General features: G+C 44.6%; 1 long non-coding RNA gene across 1 annotated transcript; it reads right to left on the bottom strand.

Annotated features, from left to right (window-relative positions):
- Nucleotides 1–10,660: 10,660 nt before the first annotated feature.
- On the bottom strand, nt 10,661–10,968 carry LOC309978939. The gene is made up of 2 exons (XR_014327166.1): nt 10,905–10,968; nt 10,661–10,820 (listed from the first exon to the last, which is right to left on the bottom strand). It is a non-coding gene; the product is annotated as an uncharacterized lncRNA (long non-coding RNA).
- Between the last annotated feature and the right edge of the window lie 10,804 nt (nt 10,969–21,772).

Here is a 21,772-nt window from a genome sequence, read left to right as displayed (position 1 = left end):
AGTAGAGATTCCAGAAGAACACACCTGGCAAGGTGATGTCAGCAGAGTGACAGTGGCCGTGAGGACTGAGGTTCCTAAGAGGTTGTACAGCGTGAGGCTGAACAGAAGACAACTTGGATTTGTCAGGAGGGAAATCTCCTCCCCTGCACTGTCTAGAGTTCCTGAGGTTGGACTGATAATAAAACTAGCAAAGACAGATTAACAGGAGAAAAGAAAACCATTTTAACCATAGGCATGGACGTGCCATAGAAATGGACCCAGAAGGGACCAAAGCAGGCAGCTTTTATATATTTAGACAAAGATGAAATATCTGTGAGGAATTGGTAGAAGGAGGAAATGTGTGCTTTTGGTGCTCAATTAGTGAAGAACCTAAGCAGGGTTTGGGGGTGACTAATGCATTAGAAAAAGAACAAGGTTTGTTCATAGAAGCTTTGGGGCCTGAATTCCCCACCCCTGGTGATAAGATGTCCCTCTGCAAAGGAAAGCAGGGTCCGGCTGCTCGGTCCTGAAAAGCCAATAAAGAGGCAAAGTTGGTGAAAGGAAAGTTTGCTTTATTTTGGCTGCCTGCACCCGGGGGTGGGGGACTGATTTCTCTCCAAAGGCCACCCCGCACTGAGCATCTGTGGGAAAGGGCTTTTTTTAGGCGGAAGGAGGGGCTACGGGCAGAAACGGCAGAGTCAGCTGTGACAGTCGTCTTGCAGTTGGTCATGTGGTGGTCTGATCAGCCTCCTCTTGATTGTTTTAAGTAGAGTTAATCTTCAGGTCCAGGGTCGGTTTGTTCCCGTTTCTTTGAGGCCAGTTCTTGCAATTGTGGCAGCTTATGTCATGGCTACAGTCTGGTCATCATGCAGTTAAAGTCTTCCTCCTGGTGGGAGTTTCAGTATCTATAAGACGGCTCGTGGGACATGGACAAGAATATTATCTGCAGCCCTTGAGGAGGAACTAAAGGTCCTTGATTTGCTTAATGAGCAAACTATTATTATTTAGTCTTGTTGTACAGTTTTCCCTTCTTTCTGCATTTGCTCGCTTCTCTGATTAAACTTATTCTTTGGCTAAATATTTTTCCACAGAACAAAGGCTGGTGGAAGGCATGAAGTGAAGGACGATTTCATTTCCATGCATAGATGTGAGGAGAGCACCTTTCACATGGGAGGTTTATTTCTTGCTTCAGGGTGACAGAGAGATAGGTCAGCATGTCCCTCTGCACTGGCTCTGTCTTAAGTCACTTTGAGGCATATTTTCGGGTGGCCTACCCTGGACCCCAACACTCAGGGCCTCTTTTATTATTTTGTTTCTACATATGCACACCAAGCATGTGATGTAGGTAACGAGACACTTGAATCCTACAGATGTGAAGCTAAACTGCAGCCTGGAATTGGCACGTGATGTGCTGGAGAGCACACATCAGGACACAGGGAGACCTCCTGTCGAGGCCTGGGCTTCTCCACCCTGGACCTGGCCTTCCTGCAAAGGTTCCTGGACAGAGGTGGGCCTGCCTGTAGGTCTGCAGGACTCTTAGTGGAATGAGAAGCTGTGGGACTTTCCTGCATTTTAGTGCTCACGTAAGATGCTGTGGTGAAGAAAGGAGAATAGACTTGTTCTCAGCAGCTTGTGAAAATTCATGTTATTATCCACCTGACTATAACCTTTCCCTACCAACTAAATATTTTCCTATTGGTAATAGCTTTGATGATGAATATTTGACATAAAATAAACTGCACAGTAGAAGAGGATGCAGGTCTTGTATAAGCATATAGGGATTCTATATAGCAAGGAGCACATGTAGAAACACCCCCACCCACGTCCCCTCTAACTGGCATCTTTCCCAGCGACCCCCTGAGGATCCGGGGTTGCTCAGCGCACTTATGCTTCTCATGCAAGAGGTTAGCAGGCAAGTCAACAGCCAGCATCCTGGCAGGGACAGCTGGTCTACAGTAGGGCAGGGCTGAGATATCATAATGAGGAAGGAAGAATCTGTTTAACTCTTTATACATCTGTTGGGATAGTATTGAAACGGGTCTATTTAGACAAGAGTTAGACAAGGGAAAACCTGAATATATAACTTTGAGTCTCTGCCTTTCATATATGTCACTTATTCTCCTATTTCGAAAAGTCTTTGTAATTGAGAGACTGAATGTAGGAGTCAAGAACCATGGATGAGTACAGAGAGGTTCCCAGGGAAAACTGGTATATGGAGAGGAAACCCCAGACCCTTAGAGGAAAGCAGCCCTTAACTACCATCTGCACCTGCTCCTGGGGCTGAAACACCCAGTTGTATGTCCTGAGTGCCCCCTGCATCCCCCCTCCTGTCTCCCTGCAAGGAGGTTTGTGTCTGGGCTCACACTGACTTGCCCTCACTGTGTACCTTTCGCACAGTAATACACGGCCGTGTCCTCAGATCTCAGGCTGTTCATTTGAAGATACAGCGTGTTCTTGGAGTTGTCTCTGGAGATGGTGAATCGGCCCTTCACAGAGTCTGCATAGTATGTGCTACCACCATCCCAACTAATACCTGAGATCCACTCCAGCCCCTTCCCTGGAGCTTGACGGACCCAGCTCATGGCATAATCATCAAAAGTAAATCCAGAGGCTGCACAGGAAAGTCTCAGAGAACCCCCAGGTTTCACCAAGCCTCCCCCAGACTCCACCAGCTGCACCTCACACTGGACACCTGCAAACACGGAGACATCCTGGTCAGGAGATTGTCACATATCCACTGATTCCCTCACTCATATCCATTCACATCCTCAGTATCTCTTGCTCTCCATAAATTACCTTGTAAAATAGCCACAAGGACAACCCAGCTCAGCCCAAAGTCCATGGTGAGTGTTCTGTCCTGAACCCCGAATGGAGCACGTGGGAATCCAGGTGCTGGAGCTCCTCTCCCAGAGCTGCAGGATCAGGGCTGGGGCTGCTTTATAAATGCAGAGGAAGGACCCTATTTGCATGACCTTCTAGTATATAAGAGGCTATGTAGTTGAATATCCTCAGAAAGGGCAGGGCCTCAGAGCAGGTGTGAGAGTCTTGGATTTTGTGGTGTTGGTAGCAACTGGGAAATATAACTTTCATTGTGTGATTGTTCCAGAGTAAACCCTTAGGACCCATATGTCATCTTACATATGCACTCACATCCCGTCATGTAGCTGTCATTGTTACCCTCATGTTAGAGGTGTAAACTACACCCAGAGGAATGGAGGGTGTGTGTAGTGTCCAAGGAGAAACATGAGGTGAGCGTGAGATCCAGCATCTGCACCTGAGCTCTGGGCCAGGCTGCTCTCTGGAAGCTACTACAGGACAGAGTTGGAGTTTCCGGGTGAGGTTTGCAGATCCCCCTCCTGTAATGAGGTCATGATGACTTTGCTCTCTTCTCGTGTTTACCTAAAATATATGGAGGGGGTCAGGGTTGATGAGAAGTATTTTCAAGAGTCTCTTATGTTTCAGTATCTTCCCTTCACTCCTTCCCTCCCAAGTCATGCATTTCTTCATTTGTAATTACTTTAATGAGGTTCTTGACATGTAACAAAGCGCACACACTCAGAATGAACACTGTGATGAATACTGACGGAGCCATCAGCATTATCAGGAGAGAACAAACCAATTCCTCTCATTATTCTCAGTAGTTTCTGGGTTTCCTCCTTCCTGTCCCTTGTTATCTTCCATCCTGTCCCCTCATCACCGTTGATCTTCCCTTTTTACTGCAGGTTACTTTTCATTTTCTAGAATTTATAAAACTGTGAACATAACATAAGTTCAAAACAAAAAATATATATATTTTTTTATTGTTATGGCTTATTTTACTCTGTTCAAATATTTGTGAATACTCTCATGTTTTCGTGTGTATCAAGAATCCTGGTTTTAATAACAGGTTGCATTTCAAGAATGATCATAGCACAATTGGCTTATTTATTAAGCTGATGTGTGATATTGGAACTCTTTCCAGTTTCTGGTTGTTACAATAAAGCTGATACTCGTCTTGGAGACGCAGAGAGATGAGAAGCTGAGAAAATGCTTCTTATTTAATGTTCTTAAAACAGCCTCAAAATGGGGCAAGTTGCACATTATCGGAATCTCACCAATTTATCAGATAATTATAGAACGAAGACAGCAACAAATTTAAAGCTTGGAGAGAGACAAGTGCTCACAGAATAATAAAGACTAAGATTGTTAATCCTGCCATAGGCTGCTGAATGGAATAAAAACTACTACAAGATTAAACTAGAAATGTTTGCCTTGAGGTCGAGTGTGGTTAGGGTGTAATAGTGTCCCAATGTCTCCTAAATACCTCGCCAGTGTCAGCGTGGTCCTGCTAAAGTGTGAGTCAGATGGTGTTACCTCTCTATCCACACATGTGTGTCTTCCTACCTGGGACAGCGCAGGATTCCTGCCTGAGCTGTTAGGTCCTCCTGCAACCTTGGGAGGACCTTGGCCCTGGACTTGGATCTGCACTGTTTCATAGCATCTCCTTTCACAGTGTGACCTTTGTCCCCTCATCCAGTCCCACTGTGCCATATACTTACCACATATGGAATAGGATCGCAGGCGGAAATGCATAAGAATGTTCCAGGTGCTGAATGACGCACAAAACCCTGCCACAACCCCTGACAGTTTACACTGACAGCAGCTCTTTATTTTGTTCACTGTCTCTGCTTAGGGAGGACCTGGAGGAGAAGCCCACCCTGCCCGATGCAGGGTCACCGTGAGAGGTTCAAGTTCAGCTACAGGACCTGCTCCTGTGATGTACATTCACGTGTAAGGGAGGGTGACCCTGACTGTAGGCTGGGGGCTCAGCTGGGTCTGAGGGCTGGGCCTTGTGTCCACCTCATGTGGACATTGCTTGGGCTCTGACATCCTTTAAGCACGATGCCTGGGTCAGCTGAGTGGTCTCTGCATCAGAGCCCATCCTCCATGCAGTCACTTACACACCTAGACAGAGCTTAATGTAAGACCCCAGAAGTCATGCTCGTAAAATTTACATAACTGACTTGAAACTTATATCTCTATCATAGACTTCCCATGAATTATTGTGGTCTCTTCATTTACAACTGAGAAAAAATGGAAGCCACAAATATGTTCTTCCACAAATTAGTACATAAACAATGAGTGATGTATCCATGCTGTGGAATTGTATTCAGCAATTTAAATATTAAACTATTATACCACGAAAGGACATGAGGGAATCCTAAATGCATATTGTTATTTAAAAATTCGGTCTGAAAACTTTCAATTTAACCTATTTCACATTTGGGAAAACTTCAGTCTATATATAAAGCAAGCAGATGAGCATTTAGCAGGAATTGGGGAGAAGATGTTTCATATGTGAAACATGGGCAATATTTAAGGATAGTGAAATTCTTCTCTATGAAATTGCAGTGGTGGAGACATTGCACTATGAACTTGTCAAAATATATAAAGTAATAGCAGAAAGAGAGAACCTTATTGAATATAAATATTAATTGCACTTATAAGTCAGAGACTCAAGGATGGAACGATGCACACTGTATAGATGATACCTAATATCATAGTGAATCTATGAATTAGCATTTCTGAAGAAGGTGGAAAAATAGGTTTTGACCTAAGTGACTTTGGAAATGAGTGGAGTCTGATGGCTAAGTTCTAAGCCACTGCACATAAGCACTAGAGTCTGGTGGATAACGGTATTTCCATCAGGAGTCAGGCTAAGAATTCTGTTACTACTGTGCATGTGGAATTGAACAATTAGTAGCAGGATGGCATCGGTGGAGTAGTTTTCTCACTGTTGGATGGAAAGTAACAGACAAGCAAGGGGGAAAGTCTGGATTTCCCCAAGTGATGTTGCACTAGGATCAGAGATGTAAAAATGATCTCACTTTTACCTTCACACAGGTCAGAAGGTGAGATACAGAGATAGTTGCAGACGTGTGTGTGTATACATGGGGTAGAGCACACAGATATATTTCCAGGTCTTTTAGCTGATAGGGTCTAGAGGCAATGCCCCCAGTGGACAGGACACCAGCATTAGTGTCCTAATCCCAACTCTTCTGGTTGTTAATGCTACTCTCCAGAAAAGGATCCACGGCTCATGTGAGGTCTGGCTAATTCCAGGGCCACAGAAGAGAATACACATGCTTATCCTGCAGATTATTGTGGCACCAGAAAGTAAGGAAGTGTTCACACAAATGGATGGGTGCCCGTAAAGGGGATACAGGAGACAATCTGAAAGAGCTCCTCATGGGTGACAAGCTGTAACAATTACAGAAGCAAAGAAAATGCCTTAGTATATAACCTTAGTACAAGATATGAAACAAATATCTTGATTCATACTTAATTAAAGAGATTGAATAAATATATCTAATGGGGAAGGTAGGATAAATCTCCCGTAAGGAATAACTTCAGGAACCTCATCATGGTCATCCTCCCTTCAAGAAGGTGCACTTAACCCTCCATCCCAGAACGAGGCCTGGCATAGGGATGTGGTAAAAACAAAAGAGTGTCCTTGAGTTTCATGATGAATTTTTAGGTATAATATCCCAAACATCATTCGTAAAATCAATTTGTAATTTTTCTGTATCCATTAAAATTTCTGTCCTGAAACCTACAACAGCAACAGTAACAATAACTTCACTGAGAAGGGAATTAGGCACAGACTTGGAGAATGTGCTCTCTAATATCATATTTATAAAGGACTTGTATCATGAATATACAGCAAATTCACAGCTCAACAACGGTAACAAAAAATGAAAATAATGAACCCTGTGCCAGTCATCTGAAGATACTTCCGCAAAGAAGAGATAAAAGGCTTGAACAAGATTCTTCATTAAGGAAACATAAAATAACACCATGACGAGATACTGCTACTCACTTATTACAACAGTTAAAGGCAAACTAATAAGCAATTCAAAGATTGGGGATGATGTAGAGCGAAAGGCCCCTCATCCGCTTGCTGGAAGGATGCCAGTGGCCGCCAATTGGAATATATTTGTCAATTTCTCAGAGAGAAAACCAGACACTCACCATGGGATTGAGGACAGCGCTGGAAAAGTATTTACCAAATTTGTTTGAATATTTATGTTTGTTTAAATAACTTCATACGGCTTCTTGTATCATCTTTACACCTTCCAGCCTTTACCACTCCCTAAAAATGGGTTATGTAGTCAGTTTTTATGGTTATTTTCCAGACGATGATGATATACCGGTTTCTGTTCCCTTTTATCTATCTCTCTATTTTATCTAATTATCTACTATCAATCTCCACACTAGATAACAAGGTGCAGGCAACACAGCCCACATGTTACAGCCCAACCTGTGTCCCGACATTTCAAAATGTCCTTTGAGGAGAAAATGACTGCAGTGCTGTATGGACATCAATTTCCGAATATCAACATGACTCATTCTATTCAAGTGAAAGGCATTGCATCAGACAGGACTGGAGAGATTTTCAGGATGAGAGGAATTGGAAATCCATCTGGTGGTGGAAAAGAGATGTATAGTTCAACAGTAAAAATTATTTGTCATTAAACGATTAAAATCTTGACAACTAATAACACAAAGTAGTGACCTAACCTTCAAATAAAGGTCTCATGAAGAAATATTTCTGTGTGGCTCGTCCAAAGATAGATGGGGAAAGACAGACAAGCCTGACTCCATGTAAAAAGTCTCAAGTTTAGGGACAAGAAATTTCCCTGGAATCATTGTTTCTTAGTCGTGGCATGCGAACTCTTAGTTGTGACATACATGTGGGATTTATTTACCCTACCAGGGATTGAACGCGGGCCCCCTGCATTGGCAGCTCAGAGTCTTACCACCCACTGGGCCACGAGGGAAGTCTCTCCCTGGAATTATTACGGATGGAGACTGCAAGGGCGGCAGTGAACCAGGGAAGAAATCACAGCTTTAAGAGAAAATCACTCCATGACATCTACATCTGCCCTGAATTGGGTCCTCTTGTTTCCTGATGACCCTGCGCGCCCCCTGGTGGTTGGAGAGGCCCCTGCAGGGAGAGTCGTGTCTAGACTCACCCTGACTTCTCCCTGAAACTCCTGGGACAGTAACGCAGGGCTGTGTCCTAGGTCATCACGGAGCTGAGCTGCAGGGAAAACTGAATTTGTGAGGTGTCTCTGGAGGTGGAGAGTCATTTCTGGAGAGACAGCCTGTGTGCTGTGCTATTCCGAGACCCAAAGCACCCCAGTCACCCCAGCCCATTCCCTGTGGGCTGAGGGATCCATTCCCAGCAGTCAGCACTGTTTGTGATGGAGAATCCAGAGACTGACCAGGTAAGGGAGAGGGTCTTCAATAGTCCTGGGCCCGATTCTTGCACCAGCACCTGGGACAAGACACCTGGGGAAGTAGAAACAATGAGACACCCACTTCACAGATGTCACCCTGTAACTCCACCTTCCTCAGACCCAGGAGATGCTCACAGCTGAGGGATGCCAGCAAGAGAAGGAAGATTTTCATGTTTATTTTGATTAATGCTTTGACTTTCAGAGAGTTATGTCAGTGACGATGAGAACCGTGACTCTGTGTAGCACAGGTGCTGTGCTTTCCCCTTGAGCCTGGGTGTGATGTGCAGGTGGGAAGCATGATTCCATATAAAGATGATCCCGGCTGGTCCTTCTCTAGGGTTCTGGAGGAGGGTGCTGGCTGAGATCCACGGTGGACACCGCTTCATGTCACCTCTGAAGAATGGGTGATGTTTCTTTTCCAATACGATACTTAACATTTCCATATATGTCTATCTGCGTCTATATTATAGGTGTACTCGTTGGCTAGTGTGACCATTACAGAATAACTGGGTGGATTAAACAACAGCAATGGATTCCTCTCAGGCCTGGAAGTTAGAAGTTTAAGGTCACAGTGTCAGCAGGTTTGGGTCCTTCTCAGGCCTTTCTCCTTTGCTTGCAGATGGACGTCTTCTCACTGAGTCCTCAGATGGTCTTTTCTCTGTGTGTCTGTGTGCATCCCTGGTTTACTTGTATGTTCTTTATTCCTCTTCTTAAGTGTGACAAAGACCCCTGACCACCTCTTTGCCAACAGGATCCTTGTAATTCTCTTCTCAAGTAGTCTTGCTCTGTGGGCTTCTGTGTTTATATGTGCATGGCCAGGTTTTGTCAAGAGCTCTGCTAAGTAAGAATAATGAGAATCCCCTACCCTTGAACTCTGATCACCCGCAGTATTTGATCAAAACCATCAAACCTCCTGTCACCCACACGGTATCTGACCACCCTGGTCTCCCTTTAGCAAGAATCCTTTTGAGGCTATGTAACCAGAATCCCCTTAGCTTGTATTTCTTCTCTTAATAATTTCCAGTGCACTCCACCCCACCGTCTTCTTGGCCATAAGCCCCCACTTGCCAGGCTGTATTTGGAATTAAGGCAAGTCTCCAAGGCTGCATCCCATATGCAGCAGCGAGTTTTGTCTTCAGGTTTTGGATGAACTTTATATTGGATACATGAGTATCATTTTCACCACCCATGGCCATATAATTCATGACTGAATGAAGCTGATGTCTCATGTACATTTTCCCTAAGTCACTCACAGCCATTTGTGCGTAGGGACACTAGACTGTTCCTCAGCCCTATGCCTGGGACTACTTTAAACAATTGCCAAGAATCACAGAAATGTGAAAAGCATGGCACTAATTTGAGCCCAGACAGTGCTCAACTGCATGACTGGAGTTGAAACAAAAAAGAGAGCAACACCTTGACTGACCTCAGCTGGAAATGTGTGCGTGCGTTTGTGTGTGTGTGTGTGTGTGTGCGCGCGCACGCGCGCACATGTGTGTTGCATGATTCAAACAAGCAGCTGCATTGTTAGTGTCCATAAATGACCACAAAATGACAGTATTTATTTTGTGGTGCTCATAAAATCTAGAAGTAGGTGAACTTGCAGTTATGGAATCTGTGAGTAACGATGATAATTGCATGTGCAGTATTGGAGCATTCTGGCATTAGAGTCTATAACACTGCCTGCTGCAGACTTCAGAATGCTTGTGCAGGTTGCCCGAAAGCAGGACGGGGTGTCTTTTCCTTCCACATCTACAAAAGCAAAAGAACAATTAATACTGTTTAAAAATCTCATGTGCACTCTCAGGATATTTACAAGTTTCACGAACTTTAGGCTCAAATTGAAAATTATGGAGATCAGCAGGGTTGTTCTGAGCACCTTTAAGAAAAAGGAAAATAAAGAAATGAAAAACAGCCTTAATTCTTGAGTATTATATGTGTCTGTGCGTATGGATATATATACACAACTATAATAAAAATAAAAATTAAGCAAATATGTACATGCACACAAAAGTTTCTAGACACTTCATAATCCACAACAATGAAACATTAGGATACAGAACAGGGTCTCTAGTAGAGGTCCTGGGCAGGAAGAGGAAAGCACAGGTTCTAACAAGAACTCCCTCCCAGCCCCTATCCGCACCTGCCGCAGGCCTCAGCCCTGTACTTGGTGGGTCCTGCGCGCCCCCTGGTGGTAACGGGCCTCCGTGCAGGGAGGTTTGTGTCTGGGCTCACACTGACTTCCCCTCACTGTGTCTCCCGCACAGTAATACACGGCTGTGTCCTCAGTTGTCAGGTTGCTCAGCGATAAGTAGACTTGACTCTTGGAGGTGTCCCTGGTGATGCTGAGCCGGGACTTAAGAGTTGGGTTATAGCCTATGCTTCCACCATCCCAGGTCACACCAATCCACTCCAGCCCCTTTCCTGGAGCCTGCCGGACCCAGGCTACAGCATAGCTGCTTAATGAGAATCCAGAGACAGTGCAGGTGAGGGAGAGGGTCTGTGAGGGCTTCACCAGGCTGGGTCCCGACTCCTGCAGCTGCACCTGGGACAGGACACCTGTGGACAGAGAGAAAACCGGTGACTCATGGGCTCAGATGCAGCTTCCCCATGTGTTCACGTCTGAATCCCTGAGAAACTCACCTCTGGGAGCTGACACCAGGAAGAGGAAGAACCACAGTGGATTCATCTTCTTGCAGATGAGATTTCTGAAGCCCAGAAATTCTCTTCAAACATGAGGAGAAACCTGAATTTAAGTGAACAGGTACTTTGTTTTTACCTTGTGGGCTAAGGGGATATTTGCATAAGGGAGGGACCTTTTTATAAAAAGCAGAAAGTAGTGAAGGGAGGTCCCAGTCTCTGGGGCTCCACCTGAGGAGGGTGCTGACTGTGCCCTCAGAGAACTCAGACCCCACCTGGGGTCCCCTCCCTATGCCTGGGGGACTCTGTGTCCAGGAATGAAATGATGCAGAAGGGATAGTCAGGAAGTCAGCTGTGCTCAAGGATTAATGGCAGATTTGGGGAATAGACTTTAATCCCATGGATGTATATATTTCACATAAATACCCATCACACATTCAGGGTCCTCCAAGATGTCAGACACAGACTCTTTTTCTTTCCTTTCTGCATTATCTCATGTTTATATCCTGGATGCACAAGTATTTTAGACAAACCATACATGTAATAATGACATTGAATTCAGACAAAGTCAGGTAAAATTTATTGTTTATCATAATTCACAACGGATTTCGTGTTTCCCTTAACTTGGGTGAACATTTCTTCACCGAAACAGTTTAAATGTTATCAAGAGTTGCTCTGGAGGTGGATTTACTCTTAACAACTAAATACACCGTGTATTTTGTGGACAAGGTAGTCATTCTTGCTGAGATGGTCATGGATCCCAGCACTGCTGACATGGACAGTAGCCTGACCTGCGTGTTTCCTGTGCACAACTGTGTGTCTGTAGGAACACTGCGAGCTTCAGGGCTCCCTACTTGCGGGTGGACTTTGAGGAATCCCCAGGGCTAGCAAGGTCTAAGAACAGGTAACTCCTGGAAGCTCCTCAGGACTCCAACATGCTGGGCAGGTGACCTGGTCACAGTGCACAGACTCACTCCTTCTAGAAGTGTTCATTTTTACTCTCCCTGTCACAGCTTGTGACATTGGAAGTCCAGGAACACAGTTCCCACTGCACTGGGTGAGAGAACATGCATGATTATTGGAAGTAAACCTTCACAGTGAATGGCTTGCAGAGTATGTGGGTGTCATGGTCAGAGGAAATTCCTCACCTCAGGAAGCAGTTTCCCTTGAAAAGTCCACCTGAGAGAAGCTCTCCCGAGTCCCTGGGTCACTGAGTCCTGGGACTGTGCCTGAGGTCACATCAGCAAATGGTGCTGGAGAGCAGAACACAGCTCCATCCCATCTCGCTGTGGGCACTGAGGATGTGGCCTCACCATCTGCATTTCAGTCTGCAAGGATGTAAATTCGGGATCACGATGGTAATGGTATGTCTGACATTTATAGTGGGGTTGCCAGGGGTGCTGAATGTTGACCTCAGTGTCATCAGTGATGTTACTTCTCCTGGGAACCAGAAAGACCAATGTGAGTGCCCATCTCTGACTGACACCCGGTACATGTAGCCCTGGCTCCACTCCTGCCCTGAGAGGTCACACCTGTGGGCCTGGGGCAGGTCAGCTCTTCCTCAGCCCAGTTATTTCACCTGTACGTTGACTGATGTCGAGCCTGCCGTCTGTGAGAAGTTATTTACTCCATACTATTTCATGAACAGAGTACTATACTTCTTCTAGGTTTTCCAATAATATTTGCAGAGTAAAGTATATACTAAAGAATCTGCCTGCTTGAATGTCGATAATAGGAGAGCCGAACAAAGTAATATGGGCAAGAATCACAGGACACGTCTACACCCTGTTGTCAGGACCTGAATATTGAGCTGATATGCTGTGGGATAGGATAATGGAAGGGATGGCATCTAAAACCTAGAACCAGGTGGGCCCATTATTCACCAGGTGGAAGAAGGGCCTGCATTTGTACAGATGCCCCAACATCTGAGCTGCCCTTCTTGAGCTGGTCCATTAGAGGTGATCCAGCCAAATTCATCTTAACATAGAAGGATATATAGCAGATGTCTTTATGTTTCAGTGGTTGGGGATGTGTTGTTAGGGTCTATTTTTCCCTAGGAAAAATGTGTTAGGTCACCAGAACTACAAAAACGTTATTTTTCCTTTGTGGAGAAAATTGGAGGAAATTATGTCTGGAGACCGGATTATATGATAATGCTTGAGGGAATACCTATGAGAGATGTCCAGTGGGTGATGGGAAATGAAGTGGGGTGATTTCAGTTATCTGGCTCTGCAGGTTACCAGTGATGGTCACAGCAAGTGGGCCTGACCATCGTGATGGGAGGGAGAAAGGCTGATGGTGGTGGCTTCATGGAGACATTGTGGACAGGTCCTTCTGATGGTCTCTGTATTTTACCTTATAAAATCTTGAGGGTATAAGCTCAGAATGAGGTGTGAGCTTCAGCAACATTGGGACCAGAGGGTTTAGGTCATTTAGTATCTTTGTTGAAATCATTGGGCAAAGAAGAACCGGGAACTATAGTTGGAAATCAGCAGCGTCTTCGTGTGATGTTAGATTTGTTGCCTTAGACGTTACTGAATGTGGAGACATTCACTGTCCTCACATTTCATCTTCTAGGTCCACTTGGAATCCAGTTTCAAATGTGAGGGATGTAATGAAACATTTATTATGAAACAGCATGTTGTCTAAATTTTAAGAGGTACAAGTAAAAATTATGGAAATGTGTTACTGAAATTGTAATTGTCAAACTCTTCTCTGGGGCAACTTGGACTTATCAGGAGGGAAATGTCCTCCTCTGCCCCTCTTGAGTTCCTGAGGCTGGACTGATAATAAAACTAACAAAGACAGATTAACAGGAGAAAAGAAAACCATTTTAACCATAGGCATGGACGTGCCACGGAAATGGACCCAGAAGGGACCAAAGCAGGCAGCTTTTATATATTTAGACAAAGATGCAATATTTGTGAGGAAGTGGTAGAAGGAGGAAATGTGCGCTTTGGGTGCTCAATTAGTGAAGAACCTAAGCAGGGTTTGGGGGTGACTAGTGCATTAAAGAAAGAACAAGGTTTGTTCATAAAGGTTCCAGGCCTGAATTCCCATCCCTGGTGATAAGAGTGTCCCTCTGCAATGGAAAGCAGGGTCCGGCTGCTGGGTCCTGAAATGCCAATAAAGAGGCAAAGTTGGTGAAAAGAAAGTTTGCTTTATTTTGGCTGCCTGCACCCGGGGGTGGGGGACAGACTTCTCTCCAAAGGCCACCCCGCACTGAGCATCTGTGGGAAAGGGCTTTTATAGGCGGAAGGAGGGGCTACAGGCAGAAACGGCAGAGTCAGCTGTGACAGTCATCTTGCAGTTGGTCATGTGGTGGTCTGATCAGCCTCCTCTTGATTGTTTTAAGTAGAGTTAATCTTCAGGTCCAGGGTCGGTTTGTTCCCATTTCTTTGAGGCCAGTTCTTGCAATTGTGGCAGCTTATGTCATGGCTACATTCTGGTCATTATGCAGTTAACTTCTTCCTCCTGGTGGGAGTTTCAGTATCTATAAGACGGCTCATGGGCCATGGACAAGAATATTATCAATAGCCCTTGAGGAGGAACTAAAGGTCCTTGATTTGCTTAATAACTAAACTATTAGTTTTTAGTCTTGTTGGACAGTTTTCCTTTCTTTCTGCATTTGCTTGCTTCTCTGATTAAACTTATTCTTTGGCTAAATGTTTTTCCACAGAAAAAAGGCAGGTGGAAGGCGTGAGGTGAAGGACAATTTCATTTCCATGCATAGATGTGAGGAGAGCACCTTTCACATGGGAGGTTTATTTCTTGCTTCAGGGTGACACAGAGGAAAGTCAGCATGTCCCTCTGCACTGGCTCTGTCTTAAGTCACTTTGAGGCATATTATCGGGTGGCCTACCCTGGGCGCCAACACTCAGGGCCTCTTTTATTATTTTGTTTCTACATATGCACACCAAGCATGTGATGTAGGTAACGAGACACTTGAATCCTACAGATGTGAAGCTAAACTGCAGCCTGGAATTGGCACATGATATGCTGGAGAGCACACATCAGGACACAGTGAGACCTCCTGTCGAGGCCTGGGTTCTCCACTCTGGACCTTGCCACCTCTGCAAAGGTTCCTGGACAGAGGTGGGCCTGCCTGTAGGTCTGCAGGACTCTTCGTGGAATGAGAAGCTGTGGGGCTTTCCTGCATTTTAGTGCTCACGTAAGATGCTGTGGTGAAGAAAGGAGAATAGATTTGTTTTCAGCAGCTTGTGAAAATGCATGTTATTATTCACCTGACTATAAACTTTCCCTACTAACTACACATGTGTCTATTGGTAATAGCTTTAACGATGAATATTTGACATAAAATAGTCTGCACAGGAGAACAGGATGTAGGTATTATCTAAGGGTAGGGACTCTATTGGGCCTGGAAGCAAGGCGCACATGTAGAAACACCCCCACCCACGTCCCCTCTAACTGGCATCTTTCCCAGCGACCCACTGAGGATCCGGGGCTGCTCAGCGCATTTATGCTTCTCATGCAAGAGGTTAGCAGCAAGTCAACAGCCAGCATCCTGGCAGGGACAGCTGGTCTACAGTAGGGCAGGGCTGAGATATGATAATGAGGAAGGAAGAATATGTTTAACTGTTTATACATCCGCTGGGATAGTTTTGAAACGGGTCAATTTAGACAAGAATTAGACAAGGGAAAACCTGAATATATAGCTTTGAGTCTCGGACTTTCATATATGACATTTTTCCCCGAAATTTGAAAAGCCTTTCTAATTCAGAGACTGAATGTGTAAGTGAAGAACCATGGATGAGTACAGAGAGGTTCCCCAGGGAAAACTGCTATATGGAGAGGAAACCCCAGACCCTTAGAGGAAAGCAGCCCTTAACTACCATCTGCACCTGCTCCTGGGGCTGAACCACACAGCAGTTGTATGTCCTGAGTGCCCCCTGCATCCCCCCTCCTCCCTCCCTGCAAGGAGGTTTGTGTCTGGGCTCACACTGACTTCCCCTCACTGTGTACCTTTCCCACAGTAATACACGGCCGTGTCCTCAGATCTCAGGCTGTTCATTTGCAGATACAGCGTGTTCTTGGAGTTGTCTCTGGAGATGGTGAATCGGCCCTTCACAGAGTCTGCATAGTATGTGCTACCACCACTACTAATACCTGAGATCCACTCCAGCCCCTTCCCTGGAGCCTGGCGGACCCAGCTCATGGCATAGCTACTGAAGGTGAATCCAGAGGCTGCACAGGAAAGTCGCAGAGACGCCCCAGGCTGCACCACACCTCCCCAGACTCCACCAGCTGCACCTCACACTGGACACCTGCAAACACAGAGACATCCTGGTCAGGAGACTGTCACACATCCACTGATTCCCTCACTCATATCCACTCACATCCTCAATGTCTCTTGCTCTCCATAAATTACCTTGTAAAATAGCCACAAGGACAACCCAGCTCAGCCCAAAGTCCATGGTGAGTGTTCTGTCCTGAGCCCTGAATGGGAGCACGTGGGAATCCGGGGCTGGAGCTCCTCTCCCAGAGCTGCAGGGTCAGGGCTGGGGCTGCTTTATATCAGCAGCGGAAGGACCCTATTTGCATGACCTTCTAGTATATAAGAGGCTATGTCGTTGAATGTCCTCAGAAAGGGCAGGCTCTCAGAGCAGGTGTGAGAGTCTTGGATTTTGGTGGTGTTGGTAGCATTTGGGAAATATAACTTTCATTGTGTGATTGTTCCAGAGTAAACTCTTAGGACCCGTATATCATCTTACATATGCACTCACATCCCGTCATGTAGCTGTCATTGTTACCCTCATATTAGAGGTGTATCTATACCCAGAGGAATGGAGGGTGTGTGTAGTGTCCAAGGAGAAACATGGGGTGACCGTTAAATCCAGCATCTGCACCTGAGCTCTGGGCCAGGCTGCTCCCTGGAACCTACTAGAGGACAGAGTTGGAGTTGCCAGGTGAGGTTTGCAGATCCCCCTCCTGTAATGAGGTCATGATGACTTTGCTCTCTTCTCATGTTTACCTAAAATATATGGAGGGGTCAGGATTGATGAGAAGTATTTTCAAGAGTCTCTTATGTTTCAGTATCTTCCCTCCACTCCTTCCCTCCCAAGTCATGCATTTCTTTATTTGTAATTACTTTAATGAGGTTCTTGACATGAACACTGTGATGAATACTGACGGAGCCATCAGCATTATCAGGAGAGAACAAATCAGTTCATCTCATTATTTTCAGTAGTTTCTGGGTTTCCTCCTTCCTGTCCCTTGTTATCTTCCATCCTGTCCCCACATCACCATTGATCTTCCCTTGTTCCTTCAGGTTACTTTTCGTTTTCTAGAATTTATAAAAATCGGAACATAACATAAGTCCAAAACAAAATATATATATATATTTATTGTTATGGCTTATTTTACTCTGCACATATATTTGTGAATACTCTCATGTTTTCGTGTGTATCAAGAATCCCTGGTTTTAATAACAGGTTGCATTTCAAGAATGATCATAGCATGATTGGCTTATTTATTAAGCTGATGTGTGATATTGGAACTCTTTCCAGTTTCTGGGTGTTACAATAAAGCTGATACTCGTCTTGGAGACGCAGAGAGATGAGAAGCTGAGAAAATGCTTCTTATTTAGTGTACTTAAAACAGCCTCAAAATGGGGCAAGTTGCACATTATCAAAATCTCAGCAATTTATCAGATAATTATAGAACGAAGACAGCAGCAAATTTAAATCTTGGAGAGAGACAAGTGCTCCCAGAATAACAAAGACTAAGATTGTTAATGTTGCCATAGGCTGCTGAATGGAACAAAAACTACTACAAGATTAAACTAGAAATGTTTGCCTTGAAGTCAAGTGTGGTTAGGGTTTAATAGTGTCCCAACGTCTCCTAAGTAACTACCTCGCCAGTGTCAGCATGGTCCTGCTAAAGTGTGAGTCAGATGGTGTTACCTCTCTATCCACACAGATGTGTCTTCCTACCTGGGACAGCCCAGGATTCCTGCCTGAGCTCTTAGGTCCTCCTGCATCCTGGGGAGGACCTTGGCCCTGGACTTGGATCTGCACTGTTTCATAGCATCTCCGCTCACAGTGTGGACTTTGACCCCTCATCCAGTCCCACTATGCCATATACTTACAACATATGAAATAGGATCACACGGGGGAATGAATAATTATGTTCCAGGTGCTGACTGACGCACAAAACCCTGCCACAGCCCCTGACAGTTTCTACTGACAGCAGCTCTTTATTTTGTTCACCATCTCTGCTTAGGGAGGGCCTGGAGAAGAAGCCCACCCTGCCCCATGCAGGGTCGCTGTGCAAGGCTCAAGTTCACCTGCAGGACCTGCTCCTGTGATGCACACTCACGTGTAAGGGAGGGTGACCCTGACTGTAGGCTGGGGGCTCAGCCAGGTCTGAGGGCTGGGCCTTGTGTCCACCTCGTGTGACATTGCTTGGGCTCTGACATCCTTTCAGCACGATGCCTGGGTCAGCTGAGTGGTCTCTGCATCAGAGCCCTTCCTCCGCGCGGTCACTTACACACCTAGACAGAGCTTAACGTAAGACCCCAACGTCATGCTCGTAATATTTACATAAGTGTCTTGAAACTTAGAGCTCCATCATTGACTGCCCATGAATTATTGTGGTCTCTTCATTTACAATTGAGAAAAATGAAAGCCACAAATACGTTCTTCCATAAATTAGCAGATAAACAATGAGTGATGTATCCATGCTGTGAAATTGTATTCAGCAATCTAAATATTAAACTATTATACCATGAAACGACATGAGGGAATCCTAAATGCATACTGCTAATTAAAAAATCGTTCTGAAAACGTTCAGTTTCATCTATTTCACCTTTGGGAAAAGGCAAGTCTATATATAAACCAATAAGATAAGCATTTAGCAGGAATTTGGGAGAAGGTTTTTCATAAGATAAACATGGGCAATATTTAAGGATGGTGAAATTCTTCTCAATGAAATTACAGTAGTGGAATCATTGCACTATGAATTTGTCAAAATATGTACAGTAAGAGGAGAACCTTTTTAATATAAATATAAATTTCGTTTAGAAGTTCAGAGACTGAAGGATGGAACGATGCACACTGTATACATGATACCTAATATCATAGTGAATCTATGAATTAACATGGCTGGAGAAGGTGGGAAAGTAGGTTTTGACCTAAGTGACTTTGGAAATGAGTGGAGTCTGAAGGCTAAGTTGTAAGCACTGCACGTAAGCAGTAGAGCCTGGTGGATAATGGTATTTCCATCAGGAGTCAGGCTAAGCATTCAGTTACTACTGTGCATGTGGAATTGAACAATTAGTAGCTGGATGGCATCGGTGGAGCCAGGCTTCTCACTGTTGGATGGAAAGTAACAGACAAGCAAGGGGGAAAGTCTGGATTCAACCATGTGATGTTGCTCTAGGATTGGAGATGTAAGAATTGTCTCACATTTACCTTAACACAGGTCAGAAGGTGAGATACAGAGCTAGTTGCAGACGTGTGTGTGTATACGTGGGGTAGTGCCCACAGATATATTTCCAAGGTCTTTTAGCTTATAGGGTCTAGAGCCAATGCTCCCAGTAGACAGGACACCAGCATTAGTATCCTAATACCCAATCTTCTGATTCCTACTACTATTCTCCAGAAAAGGATCCGCAACTCAGCTGAGGCATGGCTAATTCTAGGGCCAGAGAAGAGAATACACATGATTATCCTGCAGATTCTTGTAGCACCAGAAAGTAAGGAAGTCTTCACACAAATGAATGGGAGCCCGTAGAGAGGATACAGGAGACAATCTGAAAGAGCTCCCCGTGGCTGACAAGTGGTCACAATTACAGAAGCAAAGAAAATGCCTTAGTATATAACCTTAACACAAGTTATGAAACAAATACCTTGATTCATACTTATATAAAGAGATTGAATAAATATATCTAATGGGGAAGGTAGGATAAATGTCCCTTAAGGAATAACTTCAGGTACCTCATCATGGTCATGCTCCCTTCAAGAAGGTGAACTTAACCCTCCATCCCTGAAAGTGGCCTGGAGTATGGACATGGCAGAACTTATGGGTGCCCTTGTGTTACATGATGAATTTTTAGATATAATACCCCAAACATCATTTGTAATATAATTTGTAATTTTTCTGTATCCATTAAAAATTCTGTTCTGAAAACAACAATAGCAACAGAAAGAATAACTTCACTGATAAGGGAATTAGGCACTGACTTGGAGAATGTGCTTTCTAGTATCATATTCATATGGACTTGTATCATGAATATACAGCAAATTAACAGCTCAACGACAGCAACAAAAATGAAAATAATGTGCACTGTGCCAGTGATTTGAAGATACTTACACATAGAAGAGATAAAGGTTTTAACAGGATTCTTCATTAAGGAAACATAAAATAACACGATGATGAGATACTGCTACTCACTTATTACAACAGTTAAAGGCAAACTAATAAGCAATTCAAAGATTGGGGATGATGTAGAGCGAAAGGCCCCTCATCCACTTGCTGGAAGGATGCCAGTGGCCACCAATTGGAATATATTTGTCAATTTCTTAGAGAGAAAACCAGACACTCATCAAGTGATGGAGGCGTGAGCTAGAAAAGAATTTACAAAAGTTTTAAAAATATTTATGTTAATGCAAATAACTTCATACGGGTGCTTGTATCATCTTTACACCTTCGAGCCTTTACCACTCCCTAAATATGGGTTATGTAGTCAGTTTTTATGGTTATTTCTATACGATTAGGATATACTTGTTTCTGTTCCATTTTATCTATCTCTCTATTTTATCTAATTATTTATTATCAATGTCCACACTAGATAAAAATGTCCAGGAAACACAGCTCACATGTTACAGCCCAGCCTGTGTCCCGACATTTCCAAAGGTCCCCTGAGCAGAAAATGCCTGCAGTGCTGTATGGACGTCAATTTCCGAATATCAACATGACTCATTCTATTCAAGTGAAAGGAGTTGCATCAGACAGGACTGGAGAGATTGTCAGGGTGAGAGGAATTGGAAATCCATCTGATGCTGGAAAGGAGATTTAATGTTCAACAGTAAAAATTATTTATGTCATTAAATGATTAAAAACTTGACAACTAATAACAGAAAGTAGTGACCTAACCTTCAAATAAAGGTGTCATGGAGAAATATTTCTGTGCAGCTCTTCCAAAGATAGATGGGGAAAGACAGACAAGCCTGACTCCATGAAAAAGTCTCAAGATTAGAGACAAGAAAGTTCCCTGGAATCATTGTGGATGAGGCTTCCAGGGGTGGCAATGATCCAGTGGAGAAACCACAGCTTCTGAGAGAAAATCCCTCCATCCCAACCTCCGCCCCTGCCCTGAAAAGGGTCCTCTTGTTTCCTGAAGACCCTGATCGCCCCCTGGTGGTTGGAGCGGCCCCTGCAGGGAGGGTCGTGTCTGGACTCACCCTGACTTCTCACTGAACCAACTGGGACAGTAACACAGGGCTGTGTCCTAGGTCATCACGGAGCTGAGCTGCAGGGAAAACTGAATTTGTGAGCTGTCTCTGGAGGTGGAGAGTCATTTCTGGAGAGACATCTTGTATGCTGTGCTATTCCCAGAACCAAAGCACCCCAGTCACCTCAGCGCTTTCCCTGGGGGCTGAGGGATCCAGTCCCAGCAGCCAGCACTGTTTGTGATGGAGAATCCAGAGACTGAGCTGGTAAGGGAGAGGGTCTTCAATAGTCCTGGGCCCGATTCCTGCACCAGCACCTGGCACACGTCACCTGGCGAAGGAGAAACAAGGAGACACCCAGTTCACAGATGTCATCCCATAATTCCACGTTCCTCAGACCCAGGAGATGCTCACAGCTGAGGGATGCCCGCAAGAGGAGGAATGACCAGAAGATTTTCA

Source organism: Leucopleurus acutus, assembly GCF_964270905.1.
Source record: "Leucopleurus acutus genome assembly, contig: HAP1_SCAFFOLD_322, whole genome shotgun sequence".
Lineage (NCBI taxonomy): Eukaryota > Metazoa > Chordata > Mammalia > Artiodactyla > Delphinidae > Leucopleurus > Leucopleurus acutus.
The sequence above is the reverse complement of the archived record's forward strand: the minus strand, read 5'-3'. Positions and strand labels throughout refer to the sequence as shown.